A 17,820-nucleotide genomic window follows, 5' to 3' on the forward strand; every position below is an offset into this window, starting at 1 on the left:
TACTTCAGCATATTTGTTTTCATTGGAAATATTAATTGTGAATTCTTGTTCTTCTGATATGTTCTAGATCCTAGATGACTCCTCACCACGAATCAATTGTAACGAAAAGTATGTCTAATTTAGCAAACTACATCCTTGGCAAAGGAGGAAGGAACCAGAAAATAATCATCTTGTGGTGCAGTTCTTCTTGTTGTCTCCGTGCTTGCAAAGAAAATGGGATGAGAAGTTCCGCCTTATGCAAGACACCTTTTTTCTTTTGTTTCACCCATACATGTTTCAGCACTTTTGTGCTATCATCAGTGGGTTCTGTTTTTTATTTTTAACTGTAAATGTGTTGTTATCATATTAACCAGAAAACATTACTTTCTGTCATGCCACAAAGTATGGTGTGGACACCTGGAATGACTATTCAGCTACAGTTGCTTGTAGGACATAGCCGATACACATTTTTACTTTATCCTAAACGTGGTAGCTATAAATGTGTAGATCATCTACAATCAAATAATCAAAAATTACCTGAAATGCAAACATTCATTCTTTCGCTGGCAAATGAAACGACAAACAGGAAACAACAAATAGCAGGACAGTCTGCGTAAAATGTGCACAAAAAATACCAATAATCAGCTAAGTGCAATTTCAACATTCAGAAACAAACATGGGAAATACATTAAATGTTAGGAACTTGAGAAACCACATTTCTGGATGAAAATGCAACTTTTGTATCCAAAACAGTAATGTGTTGCACTTTCAAGGTAAGGCTTGAAATGTGTATGTGACAAAAACAAATGGAAAATACAAATGTATTACTTTAACCATGTTGTAGATTTTGTAATGCAAGTCTCAGAGGTCAAATATCCCTTTCCATAGTTGTAACGGGCCCCCCCATGAACCATGGACCTTGCCGTTGGTGGGGAGGCTTGCGTGCCTCAGCAATACAGATGGCCGTACCGTAGGTGCAACCACAACGGAGGGGTATCTGTTGAGAGGCCAGACAAACATGTGGTTCCTGAAGAGGGGCAGCAGCCTTTTCAGTAGTTGCAGGGGCAACAGTCTGGATGATTGACTGATCTGGCCTTGTAACATTAGCCAAAACGGCCTTGCTGTGCCGGTACTGCGAACGGCTGAAAGCAAGGGGAAACTACAGCCGTAATTTTTCCCGAGGACATGCAGCTCTACTGTATGATTTAATGATGATGGTGTCCTCTTGGGTAAAATATTCCGGAGGTAAAATAGTCCCCCATTCGGATCTCCGGGCGGGGACTACTCAAGAGGACGTCCTTAACAGGAGAAAGAAAACTGGCGTTCTACGGATCGGAGCGTGGAATGTCAGATCACTTAATCGGGCAGGTAGGTTAGAAAATTTAAAAAGGGAAATGGATAGGTTAAAGTTAGATATAGTGGGAATTAGTGAAGTTCGGTGGCAGGAGGAACAAGACTTTTGGTCAGGTGATTACAGGGTTATAAATACAAAATCAAATAGGGGTAATGCAGGAGTAGGTTTAATAATGAATAAAAAAATAGGAGTGCGGGTTAGCTACTACAAACAGCATAGTGAACGCATTATTGTGGCCAAGATAGACACAAAGCCCATGCCTACTACAGTAGTACAAGTTTATATGCCAACTAGCTCTGCAGATGATGATGAAATAGATGAAATGTTTGACGAGATAAAAGAAATTATTCAGGTAGTGAAGGGAGACGAAAATTTAATAGTCATGGGTGACTGGAATTCGTCAGTAGGAAAAGGGAGACAAGGAAACATAGTAGGTGAATATGGACTAGGGGGAAGAAATGAAAGAGGAAGCCGCCTGGTAGAATTTTGCACAGAGCATAACTTAATCGTAGCTAACACTTGGTTCAATAATCATAAAAGAAGGCTGTATACCTGGAAGAATCCTGGAGATACTAAAAGGTATCAGATAGATTATATAATGGTAAGACAGAGATTTAGGAACCAGGTTTTAAATTCTAAGACATTTCCAGGGGCAGACGTGGATTCTGACCACAATCTATTGGTTATGACCTGCAAATTGAAACTGAAGAAACTGCAAAAAGGTGGGAATTTAAGGAGATGGGACCTGGATAAACTGAAAGAACCAGAGGTTGTAGAGAGTTTCAGGAAGAGCATAAGGGAACAATTGACAGGAATGGGGGAAAGAAATACAGTAGAAGAAGAATGGGTGGCTCTGAGGGATGAAGTGGTGAAGGCAGCAGACGATCAAGTAGGTAAAAAGACGAGGGCTAATAGAAATCCTTGGGTAACAGAAGAAGTATTGAATTTAATTGATGAAAGGAGAAAATATAAAAATGCAGTAAATGAGGCAGGCAAAAAGGAATACAAATGTCTCAAAAATGAAATCGACAGGAAGTGCAAAATGGCTAAGCAGGGATGGCTAGATGACAAATGTAAGGATGTAGAGGCTTGTCTCACTAGGGGTAAGATAGATACTGCCTACAGGAAAATTAAAGAGACCTTTGGAGAGAAGAGAACCACTTATATGAATATCAAGAGCTCAGATGGCAACCCAGTTCTAAGCAAAGAAGGGAAAGCAGAAAGGTGGAAGGAATATATAGAGGGTTTATACAAGGGCGATGTACTTGAGGACAATATTATGGAAATGGAAGAGGATGTAGATGAAGACGAAATGGGAGATAAGATACTGCGTGAAGAGTTTGACAGAGCACTGAAAGACCTGAGTCAAAACAAGGCCCCGGGAGTAGACAACATTCCATTAGAACTACTGATGGCCTCGGGAGAGCCAGTCATGACAAAACTCTACCATCTGGTGAGCACGATGTATGAGACAGGCGAAATACCCTCAGACTTCAAGAAGAATATAATAATTCCAATCCCAAAGAAAGCAGGTGTTGACAGATGTGAAAATTACCGAACTATCAGTTTAATAAGTCACAGCTGCAAAATACTAACGTGAATTCTTTACAGACGAATGGAAAATCTGGTAGAAGCCGACCTCGGGGAAGATCAGTTTGGATTCCGTAGAAATGTTGGAACACGTGAGGCAATACTGACCTTACGACTTATCTTGGAAGAAAGATTAAGAAAAGGCAAACCTACGTTTCTAGCATTTGTAGACTTAGAGAAAGCTTTTGACAATGTTGACTGGAATACTCTCTTTCAAATTCTGAAGGTGGCAGGGTTACAATACAGGGAGCGAAAGGCTATTTACAATTTGTACAGAAACCAGATGGCAGTTATAAGAGTCGAGGGACATGAAAGGGAAGCAGTGGTTGGGAAGGGAGTGAGACAGGGTTGTAGCCTCTCCCCGATGTTATTCAATCTGTATATTGAGCAAGCAGTAAAGGAAACAAAAGAAAAATTCGGAGTAGGTATTAAAATTCATGGAGAAGAAGTAAAAACTTTGAGGTTCGCCGATGACATTGTAATTCTGTCAGAGACAGCAAAGGACTTTGAAGAGCAGGTGAACGGAATGGACAGTGTCTTGAAAGGAGGATATAAGATGAACATCAACAAAAGCAAAACGAGGATAATGGAATGTAGTCGAATTAAGTCGGGTGATGCTGAGGGAATTAGATTAGGAAATGAGACACTTAAAGTAGTAAAGGAGTTTTGCTATTTGGGGAGCAAAATAACTGATGATGGTCGAAGTAGAGAGGATATAAAATGTAGACTGGCAATGGCAAGGAAAGCGTTTCTCAAGAAGAGAAATTTGTTAACATCGAGTATAGATTGAGGTGTCAGGAAGTCGTTTCTCAAAGTATTTGTATGGAGTGTAGCCATGTATGGAAGTGAGACATGGACGATAACTTGTTTGGACAAGAAGAGAATAGAAGCTTTCGAAATGTGGTGCTACAGAAGAATGCTGAAGATAAGGTGGGTAGATCACGTAACTAATGAGGAGATATTGAATAGGATTGAGGAGAAGAGAAGTTTGTGGCACAACTTGACTAGAAGAAGGGATCGGTTGGTAGGACATGTTTTGAGGCATCAAGGGATCACAAATTTAGCATTGGAGGGCAGTGTGGAGGGTAAAAATTGTAGAGGGAGACCAAGAGATCAATACACTAAGCAGATTCAGAAGGATGTAGGTTGCAGTAGGTACTGGGAGATGAAGAAGCTTGCACAGGATAGAGTAGCATGGAGAGCTGCATCAAACCAGTCTCAGGACTGAAGACCACAACAACAACAGTTGTAACGGTTGTCACATTGCCCACTGCTCTACTGTTGAATAGGTGTTGAGTGCACCTGCCTTGAGCAATACTTGGAATTTTGAATCCTAAACGTAATTAATGTTAGTCATCTTGTCAGTGCCATATAAGAGGTAGTTTGACTCCATTACTTTTGCATCAAAATGACTCAATTTTATCACTGGCTGCAGCTCCACAAAAACTAATTTCTCGTTTGGATACAAGGATACTCTGGAACGTTCCAAAATTTCTACAGTTTACAGTCCATAAATGGTGTAGGGCAGAACGTGTGTCTTCATCTTTGTTCACGTGTTGTGTAACAAAAACACTATCAGGAATAAGGCCTTTCACAAACCCATGGTGATCATCTGAGGCACCCATACATTTCAGTGACACTGCTGATAATACTAATCATTGGACAATAGGCTCAAAGACACACTGGATGCAAGCCCAAATTTACACTTAGCTATTGTTTAGGTTCCCAAAAAAGATCCATTTCCATTCAACTGTCATGTATTCTATATTATGTTGTTGTTGTGGTCTTCAGTCCTGAGACTGGTTTGATGCAGCTCTCCATGCTACTCTATCCTGTGCTAGCTTCTTCATCTCCCAGTACCTACTGCAACCTACATCCTTCTGAATCTGCTTAGTGTATGCATCTCAATCTGGCAAAAAAATGTTCAACAACTGCCCACCCGTAAAGCAAAAAAATTGAGAACCTCCACAAATTCACAATGAAAGTACAAACATGCCTTATACTCCGCCCCTATTAAAAATTATGTGGTTATGTAGTCAAGGACTGGAAAAATACTAGTAGCAATGTTCATGGTTAATCTGCAAGACATACAGTAATGTTTTTGAAAAGTAACAATGAAGTTAAGAACAAGCTAGAAATAGAAAACGAGCAGCAAGTATAAAATGTAACTGAGGAAGCAGCAGATCGAAATTTAGTGGCATTCCTTCTAATTTACCAGAAACTTTTGTTCATATATTAAAATATTTTAAAATTTTCTTTTTAAATCTGTTATCTGCAAAGTTTGTGAATGTCTGCTTACAAGTATTATAAAAAATTAGTGCCAGTAAACAAACACTGGAATTTTTCAAATTCACTACTTTTCACTTAACATACAAATAACTCTACATGTAATTCCCATGATTACCATTAGTAGATTAGCTTTAGCCATAATCCGTATACTTTACAGAGGTATCCTCCAATGATTGCTTCTGTCAGTTAATGTGCAACTTCACTCATTTTAAATCTCTTAATGATCTTCACAATGAGCTTCCATATGACACTACTAATGTAACAGCAACAGCGTAAATGTACATATGCCTACTATTGCATACTGTTAACAGCAGCCATGGGAGGTACATATAAGGCTGCTTCCATAGAATTCCAATTTAGCAAATATTCCGCAGTGACATGAGCTGAATGCGGAAGCTTACAATCACAAACTTTTCTCAATTTGCACTCTTGATATAACACAACATTATCTGTACTTAAAGAGCATAAATCATTTTCATACGCATTTTATGATCAAGATTCACATTCACAAGTATTTCTTGTTCAACATTCACAAGTCTCATTGTGTTCGCCTGGCATTGTAGGTAATGATTGTGCTGTACAAGGAGATGTTATGTTTTATTATTGTAATGTTTGAGAGTAATAAAGAGTTTATTTTGTACATTATGTTTTTTGAATTTAAATAAAAACCTACACACTGATCTTGTCAAAAGCCGAGAAGTGATTCTTCTTGGTGTTGTAGCTCTCAGAGGCACTCTGGGATGCGCACATAGTCTCTGGGCATCTGTGTTTTACGCAAGTACGGGGTCCCACAGGGTTCGGTCTTAGGTCCTTTACTGTTCTTGATATACATTAATGACTTACCATTCCACATTGATGAATATGCAAAGTTAGTTCATTTTGCTGATGATACAAGTATAGTAATAACATCCAAAAACCAAGAACTAAGTGATGTAATTGTAAATGATGTTTTTCACAAAATTATTCAGTGGTTCTCAGCAAACGGACTCTCTTTAAATTTTGATAAAACACAGTATATACAGTTCCGTACAGTAAATGGCACAACTCCAGTAATAAATAGAGACTTTGAACAGAAATCTGTAGCTAAGGGAGAATTTTCAAAAATTTTAGGTGTGTCCATTGATGAGAGGTTAAACTGGAAGCAACACATTGATGGTCTGCTGAAACGTCTGAGTTCAGCTACGTATGCTATTAGGGTTATTGCAAATTTTGGTGATAAGAATCTCAGTAAATTAGCTTACTATGCCTACTTTCATTCACTGCTTTCGTATGGCATCATATTCTGGGGTAATTCATCGTTGAGTAGAAAAATATTCATTGCTCAAAAACGTGTAATCAGAATAATTGCTGGAGCCCACCCACAGTCATCCTGCAGACATCTATTTAAGGATCTAGGGATCCTCACAGTATATATATTCACTTATGAAATTTGTTGTTAATAATCCAGCCCAGTTCAAAAGTAATAGCAGTGTGCATAGCTATAACACCAGGAGAAAGGGTTACTTCACTATGCAGGGTTAAATCTGACTTTGGCACAGAAAGGGGTAAATTATGGAAGTCTTTGGTCACCTACCAAACAGCATCAAAAGCCTGACAGATAGCCAACTAACATTTAAAAATAAGTTAAAAGAATTTCTAGATGACAACTCCTCCTACTCATTGGCTGAATTTTTAGATATAAATTAGGGGGGGGGGGGCGGGGGAATAAAAAAAATAAAAAAATAATCAGTGTCATGCAATATTTTGTGTAATGTAATATCTTGTACAGACATCTTTTATTAACCGGCACGTTCCACATCATTACGAAGTGTCGTATTCATGATCTATGGAACAAGTATTAATCTAATCTAATCGAGCACACACTCTCCACACTACCACTGAGACAATTCACATAATGGAGTGTAAGTATTACAAGACACATTATGCTGGAGACTAAAGCACAGCAAATGCATATGAATGAGTAGTGAGTGCCCTCAACTTTTTTTCCATTTGGCATTTGACAGCTACATTACATGGCCATGTGAACAATTCTGACACTACAAATTTAATACTAAATTTAAACTCGACTGATCAGCTGAACCTGAATATCTTCAATAACAGATTTAAAATGTTGTTTTGGTTCACTTCTCAAATCTAGCTCCTTACCAAGGCTTTTAAGGCCCAAAGGATGTTTACTTGCCACCATGTCATCACCTGCCTTAGTGAAGCAGATGCAGTATGGAGAGCCATGTTAGCACACCACTGCTTACCAAAAAATCCTTGGCTGCACCAAGAACCTCACCCCCAAATCCTCCAAACAACAGACATCTACATCAGTACCTCAACTACAGATGCAGACACCCTTTTGAAGTTGGTTTCTTATTTTTGAATTGAGAAGTTTCACGCTAATTTTACTTTGTAAGCAACTGAAGACTATATAATTATTTTCTGAAACCATCATAATGTAACCCGTGCCTTAACAGATTTTACACAAAGTCCTCCACAATATTATCCACAAAATACTGAGAACAACTGATAGCATTTAGACACTGACCACCACAAGGCCACTGCCAGCCATAGCAGTGCCCCTCTCCTCAGGACATGAGCCCACCTGTGCAACATCCAACAATGCACATGCAAGTTAACATTAACACAAACACACCACTCCCTGTACAATATAGGTTTGAATTATCTAATCGTGACAGAGGCACAGTCTCATATATACAGTCGCGACACACTCGCTGATTTTTTTTTATACACCGCAACAACAGTGCCCCGAGCGGTGGAGAATCTACGCTGCTGAATACGGTATTCAGTATATGTAAACAGTATCGTTTATATTCATTTTTAACACGGTTTTGACGAAAGGCAGCGTATGTTGCGCAATCGATTGCAGTAATAATAGGAGGAAGACACCACATTTGTCATTCTTCAGGTTTCCTAAGGACCCTGAGAGGTATGAAACATCACATTAGACCGCTCTTTATTTATGATTTTTTTCTAAACTGTATCGAATTACTGCATTTGTTTCTCTTTTCAGGAGCAAGAAATGGTTAATAAATAGTAGAAGACAGGACCTGTTGCAAAAAGATGTCTCTTATTTGCTCAATAACGTGAAGTTTTGTGCTTTACGTTTCAAGTCAAACCAGTTCATGAGTGCGGAAAAGAAGACGTTATGGAATGCAATTCCCACGTTATTTGACAAGCCGAATAAGCCACAACTAGTGACGAAGAGAAAATTGCCATACAAACGTGAAAGTGTTACTGCAAAAACAATAAGACTGTCTCCTGACAGAAGAAACAGCTACCACAGGTGTTCCTACTCAAGACACACATAAAATAACAACGGAAGCTGCAATACAGATCATCTTTTGAAGATGAAATGCATAGATTACGTCAAATTATTTGCGTGTTGGAAAATCGTGTGAAGTGTAAAAACGTGCAAGTCATTAGACTTCGTACAAAACTACTACGTGACAAGGAAAGTGCCCATCGTAAGAGTAAACTGCAACCACAACGTCACAGGACAGAAGTACAAAAGCACAAGCTCATTTTAAAAAGTATTGGTTCCAAGTACTTGAAAAAGATGCTATCGATTTATTGATAAGCCAAATCAGTATACCACTGAATGGAAAACGTGGTATGAGATGGAAAGATGAAACAATTATTTGCACTTAATTTGTTGTAATATAGTACTCAGGCATACAGTTTTTTATCACACTGTTTTAGCCTTCCATCAGTATGTACCTTAAAAGGCATGTGGAAGATATACAATTAAATTGTGGGATAAATAACATATTTCATCTTTTAAAGCAGAAAGTGCAGCAGTTACCAGAAACTGATATAACTTAATTTGTCTATGGACGAGATGTCATTAATGGAAAATTTGATATATGACAGCTCTAGGGATCGTGTTATTGGATTTGAAGACATGGGTTTCATACGTACATCTGTGGTTGCCAATACTGCATTAGTTATAATGATTAATGGCATCTTCTCAAATTTTAAACAGCTATTAGTATATTATTTCTCCAAAGGACCAGTAGGAGCCACCCATCTGATGTGTATATTTTCTGAAGTTGTCAAACTCACAGCGATTGGTTTGGTTGTAAAAACGTGTGACTGACCAAGGCTCGAATTTTGTGGAGTGGAGGCAGACTGGGTATCACACCAGTTAATCCATGCTTAGTACACGAAGTGAGTAAGATCTCTTTTATGACACCACACACTTGATAAAAATCATATGTAATAATTTATTCAGGTATAACATTATCCGCACAACAGATGAAGGATGGGTTGGCACTGCTTCATGGAAGGACATTTGTCAGTTGCACATTGTGAAAGGAAGTACAAGTTGACCCCCAAGCTCACCAAAACAGCTGTCCAACTGCCAGCATTTTCAAAACGAGGTAAGCACTGCAGTTCGTGTGTTGAGTCAAATAGTAGCAGCAGGAATTGAGACACTTGTTACTTGTGGCACCACATCATCTGCTACTGCAGATTTTTACCGAAAAGTAAACGATATTTTTGACATATTTAATGCATATAGTGTTAAAGTGCCTGTATCCTTAAGGAACTGCATTACAAGTGCCTCAAGACATTTGGAAATATTAAAGACACAGAAGCTATGGATAGTCATGGAAATTTGTACAGACCTCAGAGGCAAACAGCACGAGATACGTGTGTGGTTATGTATTGAAGAAATTGCATACAATCCATGACTGTTAAAAATGTAGGACAGTACTTTTAGATGACAGCCAAGACTTAGATGTTAGACAAAGTTTGTCATTTTAAAAGCTATGAAGGCAACTTTGGAAGCCTATTTGTACAGAAGATGTCAAAGAATTTTTAACTTTTTGTGAGACTAAGATGACTTCTACTTTTGATGAATATGCTCATCATAAGTAATTGTGGTGCTTTCTTTGTGAACATGATGGAAATCCCCAATTTTCCACCTGGGTGCAGTGCTGAAACCAAGCTGCTGTTAAGACTGTTTGTGAAGGTAATGCTCTTCTACTTAGTCTGTAGGAGCAAGAGATGAAATAAAGTGATGAAGTTCGCTCATTTTGGTTGGTAAAGTGTTAGGACTGACTCACTCACGTAATTTTCGTTAAATGTATCAATGGGATATAATAGAGTTTTAAAACAGTCATGCTTTTTATTGGGATAGCCTGACACCACAAAGAATAAGATGGAAATTGTACTTTTGGAAGCAGGCTTCCTGCAAAGCAGAACGTAATGAGAAGTGATGTGTCGCTTCATTTTTACACAAGGAAGAGCATCTATATACTTCATATGTGGGATATACAGTGTGTATTCTCTTACTTTCAGTGGAATAAGTGTGATTGTATGCTACTTCTTAATTATTTCTTCCAGAAAATGTTGCAGCTTATGTCACTTCATTCAATAGCTCGTGCTCTGTTTACTTATATTTCACGATCATTTACGACTCGCTGTTCTAACACCTGTGACGCAAAAATATACTAACTATTTTGTAAATAAAGTACAAAACGAATGAAAAAACAAACATTTTAATGTCGCATCTGCCGTCAGAGGAAGGCGAGCTTTCTGGCCGCTAGTGTCATTTGAACTGTCAAATGGTAACAACTTTCACAGCAGCGAGTGTCGCGACTGTATATATTAGACTGTGACAGAGGCATCTAGTAAATTTTAAGTATTTACACACAAAAACTTAATCCTTTTGTCAGAATACTACTCCATCCCAACTCACATTCTGAAAAAACTACAAACACCCAACTGATCATTAGTTCAAAATTTTACTCCAGTAAAATAGTGAGGTTCTGCTACAAATTTCTCATTTGTACACCCACCTATCAGTTCAATCTGAAGTAACAAGCCATTATTGTGTGTCCCTGACCAATGTGCAACAATTAAGCATTTGCTTTTTTTTACAATAGTTAAAATTTTCTATCTCTCAGAAGCCATCAGAGGCAAAACACTTACCTGCCAGACAGTGGAAATCTTACAAACCTAAGAAAGCATTCTTTTCTGTCAGTGCCCTAAGTGTTCCATCTTTAGTACACCATACAGACTAAATGTGAGCTGAAGTCTATTCCAACACTAAGTGGAGTATGAAAGAAATTTGTCCTTATATAGAAATTTACTAGTATACTGTTAAGATGTCCCATTTACAGCATCACTGAAGGTTGAAAGTTTAGTATACTCCCGAGAACGAGTTTTCATTAAGCTGAATAGTCATTCATTGCAATGGTTCCTTGTAATCAAACTCTACAAAAAATAATCTGTCACCAACTCCCAGAATTGGTTAAGTTATCACACCAGAAGGCTATCAAGCATACCAGCAATACACAGTTTTAACAATTTGTCAATTTGTAGATTTAACTGCTAATTCACTCGGGATTTCTGAAATAACCATTACACAACTTATGCTAAAACAAATTTTATTACACAAAAAGTGGAATGAGCAAGTATCTTTCAACTGTAAAAAAATCTGAACATCAAATCACAACTTAAATGACATCACAAACAAATCAGAAAATGGCATTTTCCATCTGTCAAACTTAGTACTCTTCAGCTCCTTCACCTTCTCCTTCAATAGAATCCATACCAACTTCTTCGTAATCCTTTTCAAGGGCAGCCAGATCTTCACGGGCTTTTGAGAACTCTCCTTCCTCCATACCCTCACCGACATACCAATGGACAAACGCTCTCTTGGCATACATCAAATCAAACTTGTGGTCAGGCCCCTGCAATTGCAGTTGTATTTGACAGCATGCAAACAGCACGCTGAACCTTTGCAAGATCACCACCAGGTACCACAGTAGGAGGTTGGTAATTTAGTCCCACCTGTAACAAGTAACAGAAAGGTTTAGTAAATACACACAATATTTTCGTTCTGCCCCATAAAACGTCAATTAGCAGCTAAATCACAGATAGTAATATAACCACACATACCTTGAAGCCAGTTGGACACCAATCCACAAACTGGCTGGTTCGCTTTGTCTTAATTGTTGCAATGGCAGCATTTACATCCTTCGGCACAACATCTCCTCTGTACAGCATACAACATGCCATGTACTTTCCGTGTCTTGGATCACATTTCACCATCTGGTTGGCAGGTTCAAAACAAGCATTGGTTATTTCTGCCACAGAAAGTTGCTCATGGTAAGCCTTTTCTGCAGAGATTACAGGAGCATAAGTAACAAGTGGGAAATGGATACGAGGGTAGGGAACCAAGTTGGTCTGGACTTCTGTGAAGTCCACATTAAGAGCTCCATCAAAGCGAAGAGATGCCGTGATTGAGGATACAATCTGGCCAATCAGCCTGTTCAGATTGGTGTAAGTCGGCCGTTCAATGTCCAAATTTAGGCGGCAAATGTCATAGATAGCTTCATTATCACACATGAAAGCACAGTCTGAATGTTCCAAAGTGGTGTGGGTGGTAAGGATGGAGTTGTATGGCTCCACAACTGCTGTTGAGACCTGAGAATTTAACACCATACTTTAGTTATAGAAAGCACACACAACTTCCAATATTTTAGGCAACATACAGGGTTTCACAAAACTAACGTACCTGAGGAGCTGGGTAAATAGCAAATTCCAGTTTGCTTTTTTTGCCATAATCCACAGACAGACGTTCCATCAAGAGTGAAGTAAAGCCTGAACCAGTACCACCCCCAAAGGAATGGAAGATCAGGAATCCCTGAAGCCCAGTACATTGGTCAGCAAGCTTGCGAATACGATCCAGCACAAGATCCACTATTTCCTTTCCAATTGTATAGTGATCACAGGCATAATTGTTTGCAGCATCTTCCTTGCCAGTAATCAGCTGCTCAGGGTGGAACAGTTGCCTGTAGGTACCAGTACGCACCTCATCTGCAATGGAAAAAATGAATTGCAGATGAGAAATTTGGAACACCACTGAAGCAATTTAAATGCATAAAACATAGATTAGAAACCATCGCACCATTTTTTACCAGCAGATACAACATACGCTGTCACCAACAACTAAATCTGTAAACCATTTCCAGTGACAACTGAAAGTGTACATTTTCATAATAGGCAACTACAAATACAAAAACGAATGAAGCGGCTGCTTAGTTTGCATGCCAGCCAAGCAGACTACAGGACAGGACACACATTAGGTTAATTCAGGAAAAACCATTAAGATCAATTCATTTACACTGTGCTGTAGAATACCAACTACCCCATGTCTTATGCTGTGACTGGGGGAACAGCTGCCACCTTGCCTATTTTCGTGGTTGCAGAGCTAACATGCCATTGCATGGAATTAAAGAGGGACCAATAGGGTGAAGTGGGGTAAGTGTAACCATGGGGTTAGTGTAACCACGGCTTATGGTGCCTTAAAGCTGTATTTTTACCTCTGACCTATCACACATGTTAATTTACTACTTTCTTTGTTATATTTAACCATATGTTGTCAAATCTGACAAATTGGTAATTAATTTTTGGAGTTGAATTGACGTCTACATTTTCACTCTGCGAGAGAGTGACATGCTCAGAATTTGGTGGTCTGTCATTCTCGCAGTTTTAAAGATAACTGCACAATTTTTTGGTTACAAACTAACTTTTGCATGATAATTTCAAATATGAGATTCGTTTTACTCTACTGATAAAGCTCTTGATATGCCAGGCATGGTTACACTTACCCTAACTTTTTCCCATGCGGGGCAAGTGTAACCAATCGGCTGGGGCAAGTGTAACCGGGGGGGAAGGGGGGGGGTTACACTTGCCCCAAACAAACTTACCGGAACATTTATTTAAGCCATAACCCTGTTTTTGCCATCACACTAGATCAACTAAACTGACCTTCCTGTGTGTGAAATCTACCTGGGACCATAAGTTAACTCATCACCAGAGACATCATCAAGGAGTAAAAATGAGCAAACGTGACTGTTCCAATCTCCTCAATGCTGTATGGAATGAAACACCATCTGAATTTGTGAAAAGTGGTTTTCAAAAAGCAGGAATATTCCCTTACAGTAGAGAAGTAATTGATAAAACTAAAGATGATCCCGAGGCATATAGAAGATATGTAGCTCATACCAAATCTTTGGCAGAAACAAATCCATTGCCAGCTCACGATAATGCAGCCATAGACTGTGTGGAAACTACGTCTCTAACAGAAAGTACTCAGATTTTTGGGAAGCTTCCAGCTGAACAACCTCCAGAATTTTATAGGCCTACATCTACTGAGCCCTGTAGTTCTCTCAGTATCAGAGTTCTTTCTCAATCATTCCCAAGCTAACCAATGTTTCATTATGTTCTGGAACTTATGATTTGTCATTTGAAAGGTTATTATTGGAAACAGTTCAACAGTGTAGTCCCACTGGTAAAAGGATTGCACCAGGAGCTGAAGTTATCACTTTTCAAGATGCCATCTATAAAGAAAAAGATTTTAAAGGAAACAAGAATAGAAAAAAAAAAAAAAAAAAATTATCGGCATACAAAAGGGGTTGGTAATGAAAAGTAAATCTTCCAAACAAAGTGCTGTTACTTTATCCAAAATGGCATCTCAGAATGTTGTGGAAAAAGAAATCCCCAACTGCGCACGTGGGTAACAAGAAAAAAGACTTGAAGTTTAATCAACAAGTGAAGAAAGTGAAACTGAAGGAGGCCTATCTTTAATAAGTAGTGATGAAGATAACACTGGATGATCTCAGGAAAGAAACGATAAGCTGTGAAGAAAAAGAGGCAAACTTTTTTGAAGCCAAAGATAAAATTACAGTTGGAAAAGTATGTTGTGGTAGCTTTTACAACAAAATGTAAGAAAGTTCATTTTATTGGCCAAGTTACCAAAATTATTGATTTAGGAGATCCAGAAGTGATTTTCCTCAGATCCAAAAATAAGAAAGCATGGCACCACATTCTATTGGCCTGATAGAAGAGATGAGACGCAAGTTTCCTCCTCTAATGTCATTTCAGTGCTGCCTTAGCCTACTTTTGGTCACAAGGGAGACCTGACATTTGGTGTTACATTTGATTCATACAGCATTCAGTGACTAAATAACAGTTAGGGCCTAAGTGTGAATATAATAAGTTGAATTAGGGCAGTTTAGCATTAAACACAAATTGCCAACAACTTTACTTCAATTACCGTGAAAAATAATAGAAAGTGAACTTATAAAGTGATTTTTTTCTTTTCTCTTGAGACTAGATATTTTATTATTTTTGTCAAATTGCCTACTAAAGAAAAAAATATTACTTTTGTAGAATTTAAACTAATAAATACCTGGCCTAAAACAAAAATAAATCTATGATGCATTCAGTTTCAGTGTTTTATGGTTTAGGCTAACACTTTTTTTAGTTTACCTAACAGTTTCTGTCTATTTCATAATATACAAAGAGGCGAGTGCAAAAAAGTTCATATCTTGAGTAAAATTTAAGGTATTTTAATAATTTAAAAATCCTCAAATTCAGTAAAAATTGGGTAATCAGGTCACTTACCCAAAGTCTCTTTTTACAATGCTCTGTGTGGGTACAAGAATGCGGGGTTACACTTGCCCCGAACCTTGGGGCAAGTGTAACCTCACAACACAAAATTTTGAAAACAATTATTTGACCGTATAATTTTTTCTTTCAGAAACAAAATGTATATTGTTTAAAAGTCAGTAAGTCAAACTTTAAGCATGAGAAATTTCAAAATCATATCTTCAATAACAATTTGGCAATTTGGTGTCAAAGTTGAACTATGCCAAAACGTGGCTACACTTACCCCACTTCACCCTACTATAAAATCAGGCATGGGTCTAAATACATAAACTCTGCAAAAACAGATGTTAGGGCATCGTCCAAAAGTTTCACTTCAAATGGAAGTATTTTTTGAGGTCTTGCATACTTAGAATTGCCTATAGGCTTCAGTTAACTAGTGAAGCCTTGGAGAACTATCTGGTGGGCGTATGGGTTTGTTTAATAACCCTAGAAGAAAATTACAACATCCAAAAACTATAGCACAGGGAATCCATAATTCACCAAGGAGTAGGAGAAATTTTGTTGAAATTTAAAACAATCCATAAACAAACGACACCATAATTCCCCATACCCAAGCCTCAAATTTTTACCACTGTCCACAGGTCATACTAAATGCACAAAAACAAATTTGGCAGAAAAAATAACACCAAAATACAGCAATAATAAATTATTAAAGGGGCATGCGCGACGTTCTTAACGGAAAATAAAAGTATATACGCAACTTAAATGTGATCTAATTTATTTCAAACCTGAATAAAACGGAATTTGGGGTTTTTCTGGTAAAATAAATGAAAAACCAGTGAATATGATTGGATAAGAAAACAATTTTGTACTTTCAAAGGGGGCAGGCTCCAATTCGTAATTAAATCTGCAAGCAGGGGGACAGTGCGTAGGATAGTAACACCCAGTATCCACCGGTTTCCGAACTCAGCAATACAAGAATATGCAGTTTCTTCTATTAAAACCAGTCTTTGACTGTTTGTTGTGCTAAACCAACGGAAAATGCTACGTCGGCGTATAATCTGTTTCTGTACTTACCAACAACAGTCGGTTCCAAGTCCACAAATACTGCGCGTGGCACATGCTTCCCAGCACCAGTTTCGCTAAAAAATGTATTGAAGCTGTCATCGCCCCCTCCAATAGTTTTGTCTGATGGCATCTGCCCATCGGGCTGAATGCCATGCTCCAAGCATTCACGCTGAAATACAGAAAACACTTATTAATGGCTTTACTTACAGTCTTCATTCACATTAAGTAACTTCCTTCTTACAACTAAATTTTCTCCCCAGACAGTTCTACATCAATATTCCTACAGAACAGGAACATCAGCTATTCATCCACGGCTCAATGAAAATCATTCGACAAGTAAAACAAAGAACAACGCTTATCTCTCTCGAAAATAGTGGAATTACACATGAAATAAGTTACAACGTAAAGTGCACACATTGGCTCCATCAATCTCAAATGAAAAAAAGAAAATTGAAAATTTAATTTCGCTCAAGATCATTTATCTTCGCCCTGTAATAGAAACTGAAATGGAAATACATTTCACTTCACTTCACTTCACTTCACGAAGTGGAGCTGGAAACGTGTCAAACATGGCGGTCGGCCGGCAAAGTGCCCCACCCAAATCTGTAACCTCAAATTGAGAAACCATAATGAAACTTCCATGCCTTATTTTAAAACGAATGCCATTCTTGAATGGCTCTGAGTACTATGGGACTCAACTGCCGAGGTCATTAGTCCCCTAGAACTAGTTAAAACTAACTAACCTAAGGACATCACAAACATCCATGCCCGATGCAGGATGAGGATTCGAACCTGCAACCGTAGTGGCGTAGCAGTTCCAGACTGCAGCGCCTTCAACCGCACGGCCACTTCGGCCGGCGCCATTCTTGAACCTGGTTGTAATAAATGCATACAATCACCGGCGTTCTTACATACGAATAGTCTTAATTTCTAGTATATTTGACTACTGTGATTGAAATAACAATTTATGTGTTGCGTCAATTATGATAACATGTTAAATTAAACGTTAGCGTATTTTATATGTATGTTGTTGCAAGCGATGCGTCATTTAATTAAGACAATATATCAATTACGTATGAGACAATTTTTATTAATATTTTATTACCCCCCCCCCCCCACACACACAC

The 17,820-nt window shown here is 38.2% G+C and overlaps 1 protein-coding gene, 1 long non-coding RNA gene and 1 pseudogene across 4 annotated transcripts in view; 1 reads left to right on the forward strand and 2 right to left on the reverse strand.

Annotated features, from left to right (window-relative positions):
- Positions 1 to 17,820, forward strand: part of LOC126210404 (speckle-type POZ protein-like) — a 711,709-nt gene that overhangs the window by 295,278 nt on the left and 398,611 nt on the right. The window lies entirely within an intron of this gene.
- LOC126210418 (uncharacterized) overlaps positions 1 to 17,820 on the reverse strand; it is a 313,609-nt gene that overhangs the window by 114,231 nt on the left and 181,558 nt on the right. The window lies entirely within an intron of this gene.
- Positions 11,603 to 17,572, reverse strand: LOC126210399 (tubulin alpha-1 chain-like; annotated as a pseudogene).

The sequence above is a fragment of the Schistocerca nitens genome, chromosome 10, assembly GCF_023898315.1.
Source record: "Schistocerca nitens isolate TAMUIC-IGC-003100 chromosome 10, iqSchNite1.1, whole genome shotgun sequence".
In the NCBI taxonomy this organism is placed as follows: domain Eukaryota; kingdom Metazoa; phylum Arthropoda; class Insecta; order Orthoptera; family Acrididae; genus Schistocerca; species Schistocerca nitens.